Genomic DNA, 16,222 nt, shown 5'->3' with positions numbered 1-16,222 from the left:
TAGGGGTAGGGAGGCCAGCTCTCGGCCCACATTTTTATTATAAGTATCAAATCTACCATATAAATACTGGTTTTTGTTACTACCATCAAAATGCTGTTGAATTAATAAGGACTCCTGCTTCTTTTTTTTTAATTTAAGTGAGCCAAGGCAAATCAGAGTAGGGTAGGGGGTGTTAGTACTAGAAAGGCATTTGCTTCCTTTCCTTTTATCAAAATGGCTTGTGAACTATTTTGTGCACTAGCTACATAGCCACATTCCAATTCTGTTTCACGTCCAGCACTATTTCAACTAATTCTTAAGTTTCAGCCTCTACCGACTACTCATTTGGTAGATCCCTGCTCTACATGGGAACTCTTTGATATTCCTAAAGTTTATTGTCTATAAAAATATATTTTTCTTTGCCTTCTTGCATTTTGACTCTGAATCCATGGTGAAATTTTAAGCATTTATCTCTTTTCTCATTAAACAATGACCTGGTCAGAGTGCCAAGATTTGTCTTAATGACGAAACCTTGCTCAGCCCTAAAATTTTTGGAGACGTGCAACCCTGACTTCCTCACAGTCTGCTGGATGGTCTCAGGAGCCTATTCCTCCTTTGGCAGGAAATGGAAAGAAGGTCATCCAGGAGATCTTCCTGCATTCTGGTCTGGGATTCTCTTTAAGTGTAGAACTGAAAAAAAAAAATCAGGGTGTCTTGTTTCTATATAGACAATGCCTTGTTTTTACAGACTGAGCAGCATTATTCTCCTTTTCTTTCCAAGGTATTGAGTAATCATTTAAACATATTAGTTAGTAGAAAATGATTGGTCAGGCGGCTGGATCTTTTTGGCAGTCTCTATTGCTGTCCTCTCCAAATTCTGGAGCTATGATAAATTGGAATTCTTTCATTTGTCCAGAGGAACTGGAGACTATGATTCTGCCATAGGTGAGTGATGCCTTATCAGAGCCCTAACTTCCCATGTGGTCAGGAAAGGAAGAGAGGCAAACAAAGGGCTGGCAATTATCCTGTTTCTGGGAACTGAGTTGCCAGTTTTTTGAAAATATTGGAGTAAAAACACTAGTGCAAAGCAATATATACAGGAAAACTAATGGTTTGGAAGAATTGTCAGTGTATTTACTTCAGATGAAGCTTTGACCCTTTCTCTCTTTTTTCAAAAAATGTTTTCTGGAAGAAATGTCAAAAAGTCCTAGTAGGGGAGGACTGTGAAGACAGACCCTGGCTAGTAGGTGAAGCACTTAGGCCCCCTAATCCATTGCAACTGCCAGCCCATCATGGTTGAGGAGACATTGATGTTGCTAACAGACAGGGGAGGTGGAAAGTTGCTTATGACACCTGTTATTCCTGTGCATGCAGTGTTCTACTGTTCTTTATCTTTTTTTTTTTTTAAGTATTAGTCTGTGATGGCATGAAAAAGGACTATGGGATGTGGGAAGATGAAATAGTTACCAGGTTTGAGCATAAATGGGATGACCTCTGTTCTATTAAACTAATAAATGCTGTGTATGATGTTCATGATTGGGTTATGTGGCTCACTTTCTAGACAGATGCAAATAACCAGAAATAAGAGCTAAATGCTGTGCAGAACTGGGGCACTTCTGGGTATCCCTGAACTCAGTGCTTATGGTACTATCTTAATGAACTGTGGAAGTCAGAATAATCAAATCTTTAAGCTGTGTCCAATTTCTCTTAAGAGAGATAGCCTGAGGCAAAATGCCTCAGGTTTCAGGAGGTAGCAGCTAAGCATGTAAGGGAGGATCATTATTATCAGCGAAAGGAGAGGTGACACTGAGCCTGTCACTTGCCTTCCCAAGCAACCTGGGGCTGTGTCAATGTGAGGGAGGGGAAATGAGCTTATTACCTTTCAGAAGCTAGCCAAAAACTTTTTTTTTTTTTCTGCCTAACATATCCTAAAATGGAGCCAATGATGAACTGAGGGAAAAAGCAGAATTTGGGAAGAAAAGCTCATATTAACTGGGTAATTGAATTAATTTTTCCTTTGGGACTTGAGTGTGTGTTTATGTGCATGCATGCATGTGTATGTAATGTTTGGTCAAAAATATGTGCCCCAAACCATAAAACAGACTCTTAACTATAGAGAACAAGCTGAAAGTTGCTGGAAGGGAGGCAGTGATGGACATTAAGGAGGGCACTTGTGATGAGCACTGGGTATTATATGTAAGTGATGAATTACTAATTTCTACTCCTGAAACTAATATTACATTATATATTAACTAATTTTAATTTAAATAAAAACTTGAAATAAAAAAAATGTGCCCAAAACGGTACTAAGAAGGTAATTATGTAAGATTCTTTATGTTCAATGGACTTTATGTACAAATATGCTCTTTCAAAGGATACATAATTTGAATATGTATTTTCATTTTTATTGCTTTTCCAACTTTTGTATTCTCCAATAAATATTTTTCTCTTAAATCGGAACCCATGATAAGTGAAATAGTCTCACATATAAATCACGTTCTATTTTATTTTAGGAAAATATAAAATATTTTTATGAAAAAATAAGGAAATAAACTATATTTAAAATGAAAGATGGGTAATAAAGATTCAAGAATCACATCATGGTGAATTTTTATCATTTGTGAAATAACCCTCAGCTTTCCAACTAGGTTTCTGTTTTGTACAGTGTTATTTATATTATGACATTGTGCTTTTTTGTACTGTGGTCTAGAAATACCATGCTTCTCTCAATTGATTTTGAGAGGTAATCTTCTGACCCAGTCTCTAAGGTAAGCTATCTAAAACATGCCCCCAAATATGTTTAAAGTTATAAAATGGAAATAGGTAAAAAAAAATAGGATGATGCTACATTTGTTTCCTTTGAATGAACATACTTGATTAATAAAGATATCATTTTCTCCATTATCCAGCATGGAATGTGGAGTTAAGAAATATTTATATAAAACTTAAATTATCATTCTTTCAGCTGACGTATGTTAGCATGCCTTGGTTAACACTCATATAATGTTTTTCTAAATGAAGCCCAAAGAGAAATCTTTGGACTGTCTCAACTTAGCATTTTGAAGACCTTTTAGTATCAAGGGCATCCAAATGAAAATTATCTTTCCATTGAATAATCACCCATTTGTCTTCCCATAACTTCTGAAGTTTTTGATCTTCAGTTCCTCAACATAGACACCCACATCACTAAATAGCCCCTCAGCTCCCAAAATACTTCAACCTCTTGGGTCCCTCTCTGTCCCAGCAGTCATTCCTACTATGTGAGAATAGTCTACTGTTTCACACTCTTTCTTCAATAGCAAGGTCAAATTTCAAGGTCCACCCTCTAAAAAAAAAATACTTTCTTGTTTACACATTAACTTAGCTTCTTTTTGTTTTTTTTTTTAATTTTTTTTTTATTTATGATAGTCACAGAGAGAGAGAGAGAGAGAGAGGCAGAGACACAGGCAGAGGAAGAAGCAGGCTCCATGCACCGGAAGCCCGATGTGGGATTCAATCCCGGGTCTCCAGGATCACGCCCTGGGCCAAAGGCAGGCACCAAACCGCTGCGCCACCCAGGGATCCCAACTTAGCTTCTTTTTGATCCCACTCCTGCAGAAATTGAATTTGGTCACATTGCTCCCAGCATGCTGTGAGATTCCAGAGGAGAATTTGCACTATTTTATATTCAGTACCTGTTGAACATGGCAACTTTTAGTAGTCCATGATTCACATAGGGCCATACTTAGGAGTGATGATTTTCTTATCCCTTCCTCCAACAAAACTCCTCATATTTGTGCACAGGTGAAAATAAGAGCCTCACTACAGGAACAACTGAAAGGGGACAGTGTATCTCATACAGGTTGCCTGAAGGACCTCTGGGAAGAGGGGGCGTGTCACCAGTGGGGTTTATCAGTTGATTGTATGTGCACTTGTCTCTCTAGCAGAGCATGATCTCCTCCCCCATGGGCAGCCACAGGCAAGAGCAAAAGGTCAAAATCCCATAGCCTGAGTGTCTCTCTCCTTCTTATCCTATGGCTGCCTCTGATGACAGTCTGCCACTCAGCAGCATTTCTAAAATGGCATTGGAAAATTAAGAATTCACTGTGGAACATTAAATAATTTAGGATATTGTCTCTAAATCTGGAGATGCTTGTTTGCTTGGAAAATATTAATTGTTCACATAGTTTGGTAATTCCAAAAAGTATACGTGGTAGATCAGCAAACATCACTGTCTTCACCAGAGTTGTTCTGCAGGTGAAATAATGTTGTAAACATGGCACCATAACATGGTGCTTCAGGGCATGAGGTAGAAAGGACAAGGGATACAGTGAGGCTGATTGATGCAAACTGGAAAAACTGGAAAATGGAGTTGTGTTCTTTTAGTCTCTCTATAAGAATGTGTGTTGCGAAAAGAATAGTTTGAGGTAAAAAATTGCTTTAACTACTTGCTATATGATTTGATGCAAATCATCTAATCTCTCCTTCCCCTAGTCTCCTTATCTATAAAATGGGGGTGAGAATAGTACCTGTTAAAGTTAAATACCTACTAACAGATTTAAGAGGTTTTGTGTGTGTGTGTGTGTGTATGTGTATGTCAAACACTGTTCTAATAGCTTAATATTATTAACTCCTTTCATTCTCAAATCTACATAGTATTGTTATCGTACCCATTTTACAGATATGAAAGCTGAGGCACAGAGAATAAGCAACTTGTAAGTGGTAGAATTGCAATTGCTCAGGACATCTGCCCCAAAGCCATGAAGAGACATCTGTTCTCCAATACATTTCACAGGGTGGTTGTTCATCTCAAATTCTTTCTTTAGCTCTGATATAAAATATAAATATTAGATGTTATAATATTCAGGATGATGGAGATATAAATATATACCATTCTTTTACTGGCCTTTATTGGCTAGTGTGTAGTTGTGTTTTGAGGGGTTTGATTTGATCCATGCTCTATTCAAATCTGTGGTATAACAGACCATGCATTAATAGGATTACAAACTTCCTGAAATGAAAGAGCAAAAGCAATCTGCACATTAGAGATCAAGGTTAAACCTTTTTCAGCACTCAGATTGCATCTTTTTTGTTTCGGCCAGGGACAGCTCGAGAGGCAGCTGGGGTAGAGTTATTAAGAACAGGGCTTTGAACCTTGGGTCTGCCACTATTAGCTTCAGGATAATAGGAATATCACTCATTCTTTGTGCCTTGATTCTGTATTTATAAAATGTGAGTAACAGTGTTACCTTCCTTACAGGTTGTGATAAGGATTAAGATAACATGTGACCAGCATTTGGAAGAGCATCTGGCACATAGTGAGCTCTTTCTATAGATATTAGCTACTATTATTCATGTTCTTTCAGGGTGTATACTTTCAGAATTAGTAGAAACCACATCTAAGACAGACAGAGGCAGATTTTTCCCTGATTGTGTGTGTGTGTGTGTGTGTGTGTGTGTGTGTGTAAGGAAGGGAAGTGTGGAAGACAGTGAGTGAGAAAATCTAAAATAATGTGTACTGTACATGAACTAGGCAAAAACTCAATAGACAGAGAGAGAGAGAGACGGTAGTGACTTGGCAGGCAAAAAAATGGATAATGCATTCTGGAGAAGATTTCAAACTCCCAGTGGGAGATCTGAAAAGGAATTCCAGAAAGAAAATGGACATGGACATGCCCCTGGCCTCTCTCAGGCCATCCTGGTCCTCACCCAGACGCAGGTATGAACTGATACGGAAGGCAGGCGTCTGCCACAGGCTAGAGACTGGGGAATATAGCTCTAACTCATTCTCTCAGAGCTATGGAGGCACTATTCTACTGCATTTTTCTTTATGTCAGCTAACGTTGTTCAGGATAGACATTCAGGGCCCTCTAAAATAAGCTTAGTTTTTGTAGTAGGCACTATCTGAGCTGAGCATATCTCCAAATTCAGCAGAAGAGAGTGCAGCTGTAGCTTACATTTCTTAGGTTACAACTGTCAGAAGACACTCTAAGATGTTTCTCTATTAGCATCCTATTGTTAGTTTTTTGGATTCAAGGCATTGAAATAGTCTCAATCATACTACGTTTAAATAAAAGTAAGGAAAACATACAATCACAGAGGATGGAGAAGAAAGCCTGAATAGTAAACCAATTAAAAAGTGTATCTTAGGAGAAGTTTTAACATTCATTGTTTCCAGTACAAAAAGGGACAAGTTCTTCTAAGAGTTTTAGAACATATGATCTTACTAGACCTGCTTTACTGAAAATATTATGATTTTTAATTTCACACAATGTCTATGAAAACTATCACATTTTATTTTATTTTAAGGTTTTATTTATTTATTCATGAAAGACACACACACAGAGAGAGAGAGAGAGAGAGAGAGAGAGAGAGAGAGAGAGAGGCAGAGACATAGGCAGAGGGAGAAGCAGGCCCCCCACAAGGATCCCAATGTGGGACTCAATCCCGGACCCCAGGATCATGTCCTGAGCCGAAGGCAGAGACGCTCAACTGCTGAGCCATCCAGGCATCCCCAAACTATCGCATTTTAAATGTAATCTTATTTATAGCATTAACTTGTTTAATAAGTAAATTATTTCTTAATGATTATCACAATTCTAGATAGAATCAAATTAATACACTGTTATTTTTTTAAGAAAATAGTCAGTGCTTCTGTGTAGCAGAAGGTTTGAAATAAACAGATGATGAATTACATGTGATTGTTTTTCTGAAATGCCGAGCCTTTTTTTAAAGTTATATATGTGGTTGGGGGAAAGGATGAAGGCCCAGTGGTGGTATAAAATAGAAACAATTTTGGAGTCATAATGACTGGATTCGGAGTCTTGGCCCTGTCACTTTCTAGCCTTGATATTTTAGACAAGTCAATAAACCTTCAAAGGTCTCCTTTGAAACCTTAGGTCTCCTTATCTGTAAAGTGCAAGTCTGACTCAGGGGAAGGTGAGAGAGGGTATATAGAATAGCAAGCACAGTTCTTCATACCTGTTAGGGACTCAAAACATAGTGATTATTGTTAGTACTCTAGTGGTTTTTATAGTCTGCCTGCAAATTGTTTGATTCATCTCCCTTCAGAAAGTGGAACCTAATTGTCCTCCCTCTGGATGTGGACTGGCCTTTGTGAGTCACTTATAATTAATAGAATGCGGTTGTAGTGATGATGTGTAATTTCCAAGACTAGGTCCTAAAAAGGAGGCTTTTGCTGTCAGCTGCCGTGTTGTGATGATGTGTAAGCGGTCTGTGGAGAAGTATGCATGGACACCAGGGTTGAGGAGAAACAGACCTTTTGCCAACGTTCAGTTCCAACTTGCTGGCTATATGAGTGAGCTGCCGTAGGAGTGGATCTTTCAACTCAGTCAAGCCTTCAGATGACTGCAGTCCTGGCCAACATCTTATCTGCAGTCTCCGGAGAGACCCTGAGTCAGAACCATCCTGATTCCTGTGCGATGATAAATGTTTCTTATTGTAAGTCACTACATTTTGAGGTAATTTGCTGTACAGCAAGAGACAAATGGGACAATAAGTACAGGAGCAAAACATCCCAGAGTGCCATGAAAAACCTGAATTAGTTTAGCAGCCCCTGCCTGTGTCTAGGCAGTTATGGTTGATGTTAAAAATGAAAGTGGTGATTAATTTGTTAACGATCCTTTTTTTTTTTTTTTTTTGTAAGCAAATGCTGACTTTGAACAAGGCCCTTCAGGGGTCCTGGGAACTACATGAGCTGTAGGAATCAAGGTTGGTTACTAGGCAGAGACCGAGGCTCTCAATGGTCTTTATCCTCCAGATCTAACCAAGGTCTCAATGTTACCTCCTAAAGATCTTCTGCTCATCCATGTATCTCACTGCCACCACCCTTGGGCATACCACAATTGTCTCTCCCCAGGATCACTGGCTTCCTACTTGCATTCTCATCCTATTAAATAATACACGTCTATATTGATGAATTATAAGTAGCCAGACTGAACTATGTAAATTAAATTAATTTTTTTCCCTGCTTAGAACATTATGGTATCTCTCCATCCACTTCAAAAACAGACCTTTCCTGGCCTATAGGACCCTATATGATTTGAATCTTACTTAACTTCCTTTTTGGATTTATTATCTCCTACCACTCTCTGTTGGTCAGCTACACTAGATTTCTTGTGGTTCCTCAACTTACTGTGGGACATTATCAAAGAAAGAGTCCCAGAAAGTCACCTCTCTCTGTATTCATGCGCTTCTGTGGCCCTCCCACATTGACTGACCTGCCCCTGTGACTTCTTTTGACTTCTAAGACAAGAGCAAATATGATGTAGGTGGAGGCTTGATAAACACTACACATTGGGAACTTTTCTCTCCCTGGGTGCCTATGGAACAAAATATGCACTATATTGGAATCTATGCTTCACTGAGGGCACATAGTCAATAAATAAGATGAATATAGAAGAAGTAGCATGTTAATAACTGTTATGGAGAAAATTAAGGAAGGAAATGGGAAACACGAAATCCTAGTGGTCAAGGGGCTGCATATTTACATAGAATGCCCATGAAAGGCTCTGACATTTGAGTAAAAACTGAAAGAGATGAGAAGCAGACATTTGAGGAAGAGCGCTCAAATATCAAATGCTAGTGAGATTAGCAAGTCCAAAGGTGCTGAGGCAGGATCTTGGTCACTGGTGATGGATTTTAAAAACATTGCATTCCATAATTTTCACAGTACACTAGTTCAAGAAGTAGAGAAAAAGTAATGTATTTTTCCTTCACAGAGGTGTCTTCATGACCAAAAAAACTGACCACAGCAGAAGATTAGCCAAACTTAAGCCTCACCAAGACACCTGGGAAGAGGAATAATAAACTGAATTCAAGGCAACATGTACATGACAGATACAAATAATTTTGTAAAAACGGGTTTGTTAAAAGTGGGAGAGAATAAGAGAGTCCTAAGGGTTCAAGTGAGAAACTGAGAAGAGAAGAAAGCGAGGAAGCAAAACACAATCCTGTCAAGTTCTAAACTTTTCTCAAGAATTTGCTTTGTTTAGCGGTTTCTCTTAGTGCAAAGGGGATCTTGGCCCATAATATTCTTGTCAAGGTTTATTATTTACCAAGGCTGCCAATTCATTGCTTTTTCTTCAGATAAGATGTATGATATTTTAATGATTCTTTTCATTTATTTTTTCATATATTTTCATATTTATCCAACAAATAATTATCATTGCACTGCAATAGGTTCTATAGAGATGGACAAATGAATATCTTGTCCTATATATCATGGCTTTCAAACTTGTTTGTGTAACAGAAAAAGCAACATATATAGTCAATAACTTAAACACTATAATGTTATATAATTAAAAAATAGGAACACCTGTAAGTTAACATTCTGGTGAACATCCTTCCCTAAACTGCTGTTTTACTTGCTTGCTCTCTTTTTTCTTATGTTTGTTCATCATTTAGGTAGTTTTAAATACATTTTTGATAGGAAGATAAAGACTTCTCCATTATAAACATTAAAAATATATACCAAATCATATTAAATTAAAAAGTATGAATACTTGAACAGAGGATGGCTTTGTTAAATTATTAAAGTAGGCAAGTAATAGAGGTTTAGAATTTAAATTGTTTTTGCTGTATTAAACAACATAATTTTTATTATCTTCGTGTATACATTTTCCAGATGTGGAAATATTAAACTACCTTATGTAAAGGCTGTACCAACAACATTACACAAAAGCTAGCTGTAAAGGAAAGCATGTTATGTATAGCATGGCATTTTGTGGTTCAAGTAAAGTTTATTATTGTTTTATTCTTATTGGTTTCTATAGATATGCCATGCAGAAATTGGAGGAGGGGCTAGCTAGAGAAATATTTGTTCTGTTAAAGTCTGTTGCTACTTCTAAAACAGCAACGTCAAAAAATAAATAAATAAATAAATAAATAAATAAATAAATAAATAAATAATCAGCAATGTAATCTGAGTAGACAAAGAAAGAAAATATATACCTAATTTTGGGCATAGATCCATTCTTAATTTTTAGGCAAAGCCCCTGAAAGTGCTGTACACAGCAATCAATGGCGTGGTCTGTTTTCCTGCATGGTGGAACACTTTACTTTGCTAGGAAAAATAACATTGCCAAACAAAAATAGCATCTAATATGGTATTGGGCTCAATGCTTTATAATATTTCTCTTATTTTATGCTCACCAGTACTCTAAAAGGAAGTATGTTAAAGTAACAGAGAAGTTGAAGTCACTAATGCAACCAGGATTTGATCTAGAAAGCTCAACTCCAAAGTCATGCTCTTGACATTAGTTATCTTGATTATTAATTATTATTAGTTACCTTGTAGATGTGAATATGAAAGTAAACTCTTAAGGAAATTTTAAACAAAATCAGTTTTGAGTGAGATACTAAGTCAAGATACCGATAAAATATTGTTTTAATCCAAGGCTCACATTAATTTATTGTTTATTCTTTTATTCAGAAAAATTTATAAGTACTTTCTATTTGTCAAGCACTGGGACACAGAGTGGTCACTAAGGTAGACATGGACCTAAACTTCATAAAAAGATTGGACTGTGGGAGGAGAGGGAAGAAAGCATGCTGCCACAGGACTGTGGGGTGAATCCTCTCAAGGAGAAGTCCAGGATCCTGTAGGATATGAGAAAGAGGACCCAAACTTCAACCTTAGGTCCAAGGTTTATCTCTAAAGCAGATAAAGGGTAAGTACGAGTGGTTAACTTTACATATAAAACTTCAAAACAAAATGTGATCCTGTCTAAGAATTCTGTTGGAAATATTAGACAACTCTGACATGCAAGGTTCATGGATAGGTTACTTTTTATTTTCTAACTGGCCTCATGGTATGACCAGAATTTCAGATAAAGCTTAGAAAAACATGTAATTTTTGGAAACTTGGCAGTTTTCTTTAGTTTAATGTTTTTCATAATTTATGGATCTCATGGGAAAGTTGTTTATCTCTGGTTTCTGGGATTTGCTACAACTTTATAGACATTTTCTGACAGGCAGCTTTTGGAGAGATAGAGGTTTCCAAAATTTATATTTCAACCTTTTTATTAAAGTCTCTTGATACCAGATTTCCCAGCTGGTGAGCCAGATCCATTTAAATGGGCTTCACTGTGAAAATTGGGTGTGTCTCATGGTGATGGTCATGTTTAGCACTGCCTCATCAGAGCACCTTAATGGAGCAGCCTTGTCACTCAGACGTCAGTGATCTTGTGAAAGGGACTATTTGTCTTTGCTTTCTATGCATATTCCAGATGTGCACTGCCTGACAATGTAGTTGCTCAGTGATTGTTAAATGAGAGAAGTGTACATCTGGGAAAACTTTAGAATATAGAAAGATACGTGGAATGATATTGGGTTGTCTGTCATAGCAGTCTTCTTACCCTATTACAAGTCCCTTTATCTACTTCTCTCATCGGTGTGTAGTATCTGCATAAAAGGCCACCTTAGGTGAACACGATATGTTGAAACAGCTATAATTTCCACAGCCTATTCTGTTCTCCAATATCAAGTCACGCTATCACACCTTTCAGTAAGTGGCATCACCATTTTTCAAAAATTTGCTAGAGAAGCATTTGAAACATGTGCTTTGAGAGATGAGGTTTTTTTTCAAAATATAGTGTTTTTCTATGTGTTTATTTCAAGTAGGATAACAGAGAAGGATGGTATGTTCTAATGGTCTTTATAATTTGCACATCTTCAATTATAATTTATTGTAACTGAAAGGAATAGCCTCTAAAACATAGATTACAGGCTCTTCTGCTTTGAGCTTCTGACCTCAGAGGAATGCACATGGTATGTACTGGATCTGAGCACAGAATGTTTCTATCACAGCAGTAGAGGAGATATTATCAGCCAAATCATAAATGACGTTCACTATCTAATACCTTTTACTTCATTTGGTAAAAACATCGAAATAAATGATTTTAATCTGAGAATACCTCTTTTAAAGAAGCTTTGAGAGATTTAGTGCTCCTAGACAAACTAAAAGATACTAAAGTATTTGTTATAAGTGAGGAAAGCTATAAAACAATATAGAATAGGAAATGTACACCTGGTGACCTCTCCCCTACCTTAAAAGATAGTGAAAGGGATCTGATAGGGATGATAACTGTCACTGGTTATGGATGTTACACTTACTTTCTAATGGAAAGACAACAAAGGCCACACTCAGTGGGTTTTCAATGATCAGACGAAACCATTGAGAAGCATGAGATTCTTACCTGAACATTGGTTCAAAGAAGTGTTCTAGCACTGGGAAACACTTAACAATACATAGAGAAAGGAAACTCGGATTGATGTTTAGGTTGTCTACCTAAAATGATCACAAGAGAGATATAGATGGAAAACTATTCTGCACATTATTTTTTTCCAGCTTTGTAGTGCATCTTTCACCTAAATGTTCAGGTGGCATCTGTAAAACTATAGATTCTTTTATCCTTAATCAGAATGCCTTCAGTAATTGTGACACTAGTGTATAAACAATTGTTTCTGTACTGTGTATATGGGTATATGTACAATTTTATCATATTAACTTTAATTCAGTTGAATTAAAATTATAAACTAGAAATGTGGTTTGTGTATATATGTGTGTTATGAACCTAAATAATTATTGAATATTTTATGCGAAACGTATTTTGTTCAGAATGATAGCTATCATTGTAGGAAAGTAGAATAAGTTAAACTCACGTCATTTGATTTCAATATTTAAAATTTGTATAATATAAGTGATTTTTTTCTTATTTGCTTTATGCTGATATTCATAGTTGTACAAATCATTTTTATGCTAATACTATTTCTGGTGAATATAAAATGAATATTTTGAAGTAATATGTTCCCTTAATGATCTACTAATAGCTATTTAACTGAAGCCATAAATAGGTAGACATAATGATGGATAATGTGTTTGAGAACCTTTATGATTTGGGGAATATAAAATAGAGTGAGGTACATCAGCTTCAAAAGCAAAAATCCGAGGACACATAATTATCTATTAACTATGTCTTTGGTTTGTTATAGGGGATATTCTCAGTAATTGCTAACGGTGTGTGTGTGTGTCTGTGTGTATACATATTTATATATATATATATATATATATCTCATATACAAATGTATACTTCATTCTTCAAGTTACAGTTATTTCATACTTTCCCACATGATTAATGTAAATCAGCTTCCATTGTGTAAATACATAGATCTTGTTTCAAATTAATGTACAAGATTTGTGAGCAATTGTTAATCAGTCTTATTTGATCTGAGTGCATGAATATGATGTAGTATGCTTATTTCTGACTTAAAATGTAGTTGTACTTTCAACGTGCTTTGGAGTTCCTTCCTAATACCTTTCATTGTGGTGCTTTAGTCCATGGAAACTCTAAGATAATTAAGAATTTTTATCCAAGAGGAGAAAAATAGCAATACTTTTTTTCCTGAAGAGTTTCTTTGCTCAGTTTAAAATGTTTATGTGAGAAAAGGCAATTGAAGAACATATTTCACATAAGTATTAAATTGTTTTTAACTAATTACTTTTATGTCACAGTGTAGAAACACATATTAAATCTATACATTTAAAGACACATTCTTTAGTATGTCAATTGTTAGATATTTTCTTAGTATTTACAATTAAAAATTAAGATATCTAAGGTTAGTTTGAGTGTCTTTCTCATCTAGGTGACAATTTTTGTTTGTAGGAAATTGGATTCTTCTCCATATAGAATTTTGAAAAGAAGATATTTATATACATATTTTATTTTAATTTAATGCACCTTTTCTTCTGATACGTGGGGTGCACTTTTGTTCTGATAACTCAAGTCCATCTTCAGCTCAGGATTTTCTTTTTTCCTTTTTGATTATTTATTGTCTACCATTTATTCTTTTCTCGTGACACTTTGAATAAGTCAATATTGTATGTTCTGGATCCATATTTCTTGTCTCTTAAGCTCTCTTCTAACATTCTATCTTGTTTTCTTTTAAAATTATGGCAGAATTACTCAAGATGAGATTTCAAATACCAGTTGAGTTTTCTGAAGCAACTGATATGCAATTGCATCATTTTTTTTTTTGGTTTTTAAATTTCACCAAATATATTTTTAAATTCCAAAAGGACTTTCTAGTTCTCTGATGGTTCCTTTGGCATAGCAGCCTTTTTTTTTTTTGTGGATGTGATAGTCTTTGAAACCAAGATTCATGAGTCCTGTTTAAAAAATAACTTGTCCTATTTCTTCATTTTTCTATTCTTTTTAAAAAGTTTTTATTTATATTCCAGTTAGTTAACATGCAGTGTTATATTAGTTTCAACTGTACAATATAGTGATTCAGCAGTTCTTTTTTTAGTATTAAATTTATTTTTTACTGGTGTTCAATTTACCAACATACAGAATAACACCCAGCGCTCATTCCGTCAAGTGCCCACCTCAGTGCCCGTCACCCATTCACCCCCACCCCCCGGCCTCCTCCCCTTCCACCACCCCTAGCTCATTTCCCAGAGTTAGGAGTCTTTATGTTCTGTCTCCCTTTCTGATATTTCCCACACATTTCTTCTCCCTTCCCTTATATTCCCTTTCGCTATTATTCATATTTCCCAAATGAATGAGAACATACACTGTCCTTCTCCGATTGACTTACTTCACTCAGCATAATACCCTCCAGTTCCATCCACGTTGAAGCAAATGGTGGGTATTTGTCGTTTCTAATGGCTGAGTAATATTCCATTGTATACATAAACCACATCTTCTTTATCCATTCATCTTTCGATGGACACCAAGGCTCCTTCCACAGTTTGGCTATTGTGGACATGGCTGCTAGAAACATCGGGGTGCAGGTGTCCCGGCGTTTCATTACATCTGAATCTTTGGGGTAAATCCCCAGCAGTGCAATTGCTGGGTCATAGGGCAGGTCTATTTTTAACTCTTTGAGGAACCTCCACACAGTTTTCCAGAGTGGTTGCACCATTTCACATTCCCACCAACAGTGCACGAGGGTTCCCTTTTCTCCGCATCCTCTCCAACATTTGTGGTTCCTGCCTTGTTAATTTTCCCCATTCTCACTGGTGTGAGGTGGTATCTCATTGTGGTTTTGATTTGTATTTCCCTGATGGCAAGTGATGCAGAGCATTTTCTCATGTGCATGTTGGCCATGTCTATGTCTTCCTCTGTGAGATTTCTCTTCATGTCCTTTGCCCATTTCATGATTGGATTGTTTGTTTCTTTGCTGTTGAGTTTAATAAGTTCTTTATAGATCTTGGAAACTAGCCCTTTATCTGATACGTCATTTGCAAATATCTTCTCCCATTCTGTAGGTTGTCTTTTAGTTTTGTGGACTGTATCCTTTGCTGTGCAAAAGCTTCTTATCTTGATGAAGTCCCAATAGTTCATTTTTGCTTTTGTTTCTTTTGCCTTCATGGATGTATCTTGCAAGAAGTTACTGTGGCCAAGTTCAAAAAGGGTGTTGCCTGTGTTCTCCTCTAGGATTTTGATGGAATCTTGTCTCACATTTAGATCTTTCATCCATTTTGAGTTTATCTTTGTGTATGGTGCAAGAGAGTGGTCTAGTTTCATTCTTCTGCATGTGGATGTCCAATTTTCCCAGCACCATTTATTGAAGAGACTGTCTTTCTTCCAGTGGATCGTCTTTCCTACTTTATCGAATATTAGTTGACCATAAAATTCAGGGTCCACTTCTGGGTTCCCTATTCTGTTCCATTGATCTATGTGTTTGTTTTTGTGCCAGTACCACACTGTCTTGATGACCACAGCTTTGTAGTACAACCTGAAATCTGACATTGTGATGCCCCCAGATATGGTTTTCTTTTTTAAAATTCCCCTGGCTATTTGGCGTCTTTTCTGATTCCACACACATCTTAAAATAATTTGTTCTAACTGTCTGAAGAAAGTCCATGGTATTTTGATAGGGATTGCATTAAACGTGTAAATTGCCCTGGGTAACATTGACATTTTCACAATATTAATTCTGCCAATCGATGAGCATGGGATATTTTTCCATCTCTTTGTGTCTTCCTCAATTTCTCTCAGAAGCGTTCTATAGTTTTTAGGGTATAGATCCTTTACCTCTTTGGTTAGGTTTATTCCTAGGTATCTTATGCTTTTGGGTGCAATTGTAAATGGGATTGACTCCTTAATTTCTCTTTCTTCAGTCTCGTTAGTGTATAGAAATGCCATTGATTTCTGGGCATTGATTTTGTATCCTGCCATGCTACCAAATTGCTGTATGAGTTCTAGCAATCTTGGGGTGGAGGCTTTTGGGTTTTCTA

Source organism: Nyctereutes procyonoides, unplaced genomic scaffold (assembly GCF_905146905.1).
Source record: "Nyctereutes procyonoides isolate TBG_1078 unplaced genomic scaffold, NYPRO_anot_genome, whole genome shotgun sequence".
Lineage (NCBI taxonomy): Eukaryota > Metazoa > Chordata > Mammalia > Carnivora > Canidae > Nyctereutes > Nyctereutes procyonoides.
The sequence above is the reverse complement of the archived record's forward strand: the minus strand, read 5'-3'. Positions refer to the sequence as shown.